Below are 6,686 nucleotides of genomic sequence, written 5' to 3'. Positions count from 1 at the left end.
TCACTGTGTGCTTATTTTTTTCTCTTCCCCACCTGGTTCTTTCATATATCGGAGACATTTGGGCCTGGAGGAGGTACCTATTTCCATACCTCTAGAGACTTCCAAAATAATGTCACCGGGATTCGAGTATTTACGGGTCGTTTTGGCTGTGTTAGAAGGTGAGTAGGAGCAGTGAACCATGAACTTCCAGATATTCAAGCTGGTTTTAGAAAAAGCAGAGGAACCAGAGATCAAATTGCCAACATTCGTTGGATCATCGAAAAAGCAAGACAGTTTCAGAAAAACATCTATATGTGCTTTCTTGACTACGCCAAAGCCTTTGACTGTGTGGATCACAATAAACTGTGGAAAATTCTAAAAGAGTGGGAATACCAGACCACTTGACCAGCCTCTTGAGAAACCTATAAGCGGGTCAGGAAGCAACAGTTAGAACTGGACATGGAACAACAGACTGGTTCCAAATAGGAAAAGGAGTACGTCAAGGCTGTATATTGTCACCCTGCTTATTTAACTTCTATGTAGAGTACATCATGAGAAACTCTGGGCTGGAGGAAGCACAAGCTGGAATCAAGATTGCTGGGAGAAATATCAATAACCTCAGATATGCAGATGACACCACCCTTATGGCAGAAAATGAAGAGGAACTAAAGAGCCTCTTGATGAAAGTGAAAGGGAAGAGTGAAAAACTTGGCTTAAAGCTCATTCAGAAAACTAAGATCATGGTATCTGGTCCCATCACCTCATGGCAAATAGATGGGGGAACAGTGGCTGACTTTGTTTGTCTGGGCTCCAAAATCACTGTCAATGGTGACTGCAGCCATGAAATTAAAAGACGCTTACTCCTTGGAAGGAAAGTTGTGACCAACCTAGACAGCATATTAAAAAGCAGAGATGTTACTTTGTCAACAAAGGTCTGTCTAGTCAAGGCTATGGTTTTTCCAGTGGTCATGTATGGATGTGAGAGTTGGACTATGAAGAACGCTGAGTGCTGAAGAATTGATGCTTTTGAACTGTGGTGTTGGAGAAGACTCTTGAGAGTCCCTTGGACTGCAAGGAGATCCAACCAGTCCATCCGAAAGGAGATCAGTCCACGGTGTTCATTGGAAGGACTGATGTTAAAGCTGAAACTCCAATCCTTTAGCCACCTGATGCGAAGAGCAGACTCATTGGAAAGACCCTGATGCTGGGAAAGATTGAAGGCAGGAGGAGAAGGGGACAACAGACGATGAGATGGTTAGATGGCATCACTGACTCAATGGGCATGAGTTTGGGTAAACTCTAGGAGTTGGTGATGGACAGGGAGGCCTTGCATGCTGTGGTTCATGGGGTCGCAAAGAGTCGGACACGACTGAGTGACTGAACTGACTGAGGAGCAGGGCTTGGAGCCCCTCACTGCATCCCAGCCCCTGCCCCAGTCTTGGGAACCTGGGGAGGGGGCTGGTCCCTCCTCCCAGCAGCCTCACTGGGGTGCTGATGTCTCCTGAGTCAGCTGAGGTCTCTCCCTCTTCCTCTGCTGTTTCCTCCCCTGCACCCCAGCCCTGTCCCCTCCGCTCTCCTCCTGCAAGTCCGGCCTCTGCTTCCTGGGATGACCGAAAGGGAGGGGTGCTTCTCCCCACTGTCGCCTTTCAACCCCAACTCAGCTCAGCCAGAAATGGTCTCTCAGTTTGAGAATGCTTATGGGAAAGCAGGGAGAAGGCAATGGCAATCCACTCCAGTGTTCTTGCCTGGAGAATCCCAGGGATGGGGGAGCCTGGTGGGCTGCCCTCAATGGGGTCGCACAGAGTTGGACACGACTGAAGTGACTTAGCAGTATGGGAAAGCAGAAGTTCTGCCCAGGTTAGGGTCAAAGAGAAAAGGAAGGAGGGTCAGAGTGGACCATTGATTGAACACTAGAAGTGTAGAAGCAGCAAGCCCAGGGTCTTCCCCTAATGGTTAAATGGGGGCTTTGCTCCAGGCCTGGGGTAGATATTTGCTCTGCATTTACAGGGCCCCAGGGCCCCAGGGATAAGGAATGGCCTGAGCAGCAGGCACCATGGGGGCCAGAGTGTGGGCAGGGCCAGAGTGTGGGCGGGGCCAGTGAGGAGGGGACATTCTGGGATGGACACTGAGGTGGGGGAAGGTCACAGAGATCGGTCACCTGTTCCTGGGCCCCCCACCTGGTCTAGGGGGGGCCTGCAAATGCTGGGCCTGGGGTCAGCTCCCCGCTCTGAGACAGGAGACCAGCTGTACCTCCTGAGGATCACGGTGACTGGGCACCTTGGGGAGCTCTCCTGATGGAAGATCTCAATGACTGCTCCCTCAAATCAGTCCCACTTTGCAGATGAGCAAACTGAGGCCCGGAGAGGCTGGTCAACAAGCCCCAAATCACGGAGCCTGAAAGTGGCACCGCAGGGCTTGAGACCCGGAAGCCTGACTCAGGCACCAAAGTCCCGTCAGGGATTATGCTGCCGTGACAGGCTGTCCTTGCTGGTGACGGCGGGGATAGAGGACCCGGGATTGGGGGGGTCTCCAGATCCTTCAAGGCTCCCCCTTCTTCTCACTTTCCAGGTGAGACACGGCTCCTCCTGGAGTCACTTATATGGAGCTGAAGGTCTGAACCCTCAGGAACTCCACCTGCAGAAAGGCGAACACATTACAGGAGTCTCGGCTCCTTCGGCGCTTCCTCTCCTCCTCGGTCGTTCACACCAACCTACGGCCCTTCATCCGCTTTGGATGTCCACGTGGCCCCTTCTTATCGCCTCCCCTGATGACAGCCAGCAGGAGCTCACTGGAGTCTATGCACAGTATACGGTTCAGGGCATTACCAGCATCGGCTTTGACTGGGATTATCCTTCAAGTTGAAGCAAATAGCACTTCAACCGAAGAGAAATGACCCCTCTGGGTTCGCAGGGCTGGGCCGTGGGTTACCCTGCCAAGGCCATCTGGCAGGTGGTGGGCACAAGTCACCAGGGACCTGAGTGCAGCCCTGAATCAGAATCCACCAATTAATCCAGCTTCTGCAGCTACAGGGGGTCCAGGGTGCTCCTTGGTCTGGGATGCAAACAAAGCCTTCTGAGCTTGTGGGGACGAGGCCTCCGGGGCGGAGCTTACTGACCAGAGCTGCAGGAGGAGGCAGGAGGGGGTCCGACACCCCAGGGCTGGGTGATTCTGACAGGACGCAGGGCCTGCCCATGCAGACCTCAGCCGATCCCATAATCTCTGAGGATTTGGGGCTCCCAGAGGCCCCATCCCTTGCTCTCTGCTGCAAGCCCATACAGCTGGCCTGAGCTGTCCAGGCTCAATTTCAGGATTCTCTGAGTGTACAGGGGCTTGGGGAAGCCACTCAATCATTCATTTACCCATTCAGAACAGGTATGCACCCTGGCTGGCTACTGGCTCTCTGGACTCTGGAGGAATAGAGAATGGGCCATGCACCCAGCTAGGGTTCCCCATGGGGAATGGATGCAGAAGCAGATGGAGGCAACTGGTGGTTTCATCTGCGTTGATAGTGACAGTCTAGCGCCCTGGAAGGACTCAGGCACATGCACAGTTGTGGGTGTGCTTCAGGGAAGCCTTCCTGGAGGAGGCAACATCTGAGCCAAGTTTAAGGGCTGAGTGAGAGCTGGCCAGGTGGGGTTAAGGGAGGGAGGCCTTCCAGGCCAAGAGATCAATACAGGAATGTCCAGAGCCAGGCTTCCCCAGGACCCCACTTCTTGAAAGGCGGGCATCTGTTACAGCCCGAAGGGAAAGGAAAGTAGCCCCTAGGCCTGGGACATTCTCTCAATGCCTCCCTCAGACTGCAGCAGCCTGCCCCTCAGCCATGGTGCAGAGGCTATCCTGTCCCCCCTCAACTCCCTGCCTGGCAACCCTAGAGGGACAGGACTTCTGCTTCCCCACTTGCAGAAGGAGGAAATGGAAGCAGGGGTCCCAGTGATGCCTGAGGGAGACCCTGCCAGGGTTCCCCCTTCCAGTCTGCGTAGGTGGCACATGGCTGCAGACACCAGCCCAGGTGGCCCCGCGCAGTTTGACTGCCAGCTCACAGTCCGGCCCAGATCCAAGTCCCACCGAGGGGACAGAGCAGAGGCCCCCGTGTCACCCTGGTGACAGGGATGCGGGGCCTGAGCCCCAGGGCCCCGGCCCTGAGCCTGTGGACCTTCTTCTGAGGCCGGGGTTCTGGGCAAATATGTGCTTCCTGGACCCTAGGGTGTGGGGACAGGGCGGGAACATGCCGAAAGAGGGCGGCTGGAAGCCGCTGTTACCTGTTGGAGCCCTTCCAATCACCCAGGGGCCAGAACATGGCCTCCTGAGGGAGGCTGGGCCTGGGGGCTGGGCCGTCCTGTGCGCACCGCAGGCTGGCCTCCCGGGCCCTAAGGGGCATGGTCGCTTCCCGAGGACGCCCGCCGGGACTGGATCTCCGGTTCCTCCCTCCTCCCAGAGTTGGAAGCAGGGGCTCAAGGAGCAAGTACAGGCCCCAGGCGTCCACCTGGGACGAAGGGGCCCTGCTAACCTCACAACCTCTGACCTCAGCTTCATCGGCCCAAGCACGGGCAGAATCCTGGACGCTGGACCAAGGCTCCCAGTCCTACCAGCAAATGTTGCCCCGGGGGATCCACAGTATAGAGCAGGGACCCTGACCCAGTGTACTCCTGGCCTTAGGGTCGGGGTGGGCAGGGGAGAGGGACCCAGGACCCACAGAGAGAACTGTCCTGGGGGCCCCTGCTGGGGAGGTGTTGGCACAAGTCCTGGGCCTGGGGCAAGGGCTGGTGAGGTCAGGTGGGAGACGGAGCTCCACCCTCCTGCCCCTCGAGCCCATCCCCAGCTGACCTGTGGCGGCCATGGTCCTCGGGGGCCCCTTGGTCTCCCGCAGTCTTCCTGGCTTCCTTGGAGGGGTTGCACCCTGGAGGGCCGGGCCGGTAGGGACAGGGCCCAGCCTCGCACATCAGACGTGTCTCCTCCTCTGTTTCTCCTCCTGTGTCTCCTACACGTGCGCCCAGCCCTGGACGTTCTCGGGCTCCTGTCCTGCCCTTCCAGGGAGATGGCGGAGAGGAGGCCGGGGACAGCAGGCTCGTCTGAGGCCACCCCCTCCTAGGAGCCAGGGTCAGCGGAGCCGGTCCAGCCTCCCCGGAGTGGACGTGGAGCCACGTCATCCTGCAGGCAGCTTGTCATCCCTGTGTCAGGGAGACCCAGGGCCAGCTCACTCCCTCTTCCCAGAGGTAACTGTGGCTCACGGACAGTAGAAATTCCCGGGATCATGGTGATACCACAAAAAAAGCCTTAATTTGTTATGTGTTGAGTAGGTCAAGGAAAGTTGAATAGTGAGTTTGGTGTTATTGAAATTTCTCTGATGAACTCAGACAGTTCCAACATGGTTCATTAGCAGAAACTAACCCCAAGGACCCCAAAGGCAATCCTCCTCGGTGATGGGGTCAGCAGCATGAGCTGAGGGCTGGAGGTCAGCTCATGGTTGGAGCTAGAAGCTCCTTGAACATGGCCCCCCAGGTGCTGGCCTCTGAGTACGACCACCTGTTAGACTCGCAAGCGCAGACTTCCTATGCTTGACTGCAGGGCGGGCTGGCGTGAGCTTGCTTATAGTGTGACCAGGGAGAGGGGTGGGTGTGTGTCAGACTGTCATGTTCATGGGGTCCCCAGTTGACCTTGACCCAAGCAAGGGAACAGAACTGAAGGAATAGTATGACTTTCCAGTTCTCATAGAGCAGGTCCCTACAGATCAAGTCAACCCATAGGATTCTCAGATAATTTCTGGGCAGAGTGGGGCCACCTGGAGAGACTACATGTCTGCTAAAGAGAGAACACGGGGCTTGAGTGAAGAATTAGAAAAATGAAAGGGATGTGTCCACATTGTCTACCAAACTGACGACACCAATCATACTCATTACCATTCACTCAAGAAACCTTTACAGGGTCTTCCCTGGTGGTCCAGTGGGTAAGATCTTAAGCTCCCAATACAGGGGACCCAGGTTCGATCCCTGGCCAGGGAACTACATCCTGTATGCTGCACCTAAGAGTTTGCACATTGAAGCTAAACATTCAGCATTTTGCAACCAGGACCCGGGGCAGCCAAATAAATAAATAAGTAAAAATATTTTTAGGTAAAAATTAAAAAAATAAACATGGTGTATTAATCAGTTAAAAAAATAGAAATAAATAAAGAAAGAACATTTACAAACATCTGCTGTTTTGCCAGGAGCCTTTTCTGGACACTGACCACATCAAGGTGTATAAGATAAAGGTCTCTCCCTTCGTAAGCCCAGAGTATTTCCTGGGAAAGATAATCAAGTAAGCAGAGAGCAATGCGAAAACATGCCAAAGGCAGGGACAGAGGCTTACCTTCTGGTTGTGTGTGTTTGGGAGGGGATGATAAAGAACAAATGGACCAAATAGTATGCTAAATAGTCATAAATGTCCCGGGAAAAGAGAAAGCAAGAAAAGGAACAAGAAGGGAGGGAAGGGACGTTGCTGTTGTAAACAGGATGATGACAGGGTGACACGTGAGCAGGTACTGGTAGGAAGTGAGGGAGTGGCCGTGCAGTCCTACGGGGGAAGAGGAAACTGTGGGTGCAAAGGCCCTGAGGCAGGAACGCGCCTGTTGTGTTCCTGCGCCCGGCTGGGAGGCCAGCGACGCTGCCGCAGTGACCAAGGAGGACAGAGGTGAGAAGGGAGGCCGAAAGGATGACGTCATTCACTCC

The sequence above is a fragment of the Bison bison genome, unplaced genomic scaffold (genome assembly GCF_000754665.1).
Source record: "Bison bison bison isolate TAMUID 2011002044 unplaced genomic scaffold, Bison_UMD1.0 scf7180017864144, whole genome shotgun sequence".
Taxonomy (NCBI): domain Eukaryota; kingdom Metazoa; phylum Chordata; class Mammalia; order Artiodactyla; family Bovidae; genus Bison; species Bison bison.
This window is presented reverse-complemented; position numbering follows the sequence as displayed.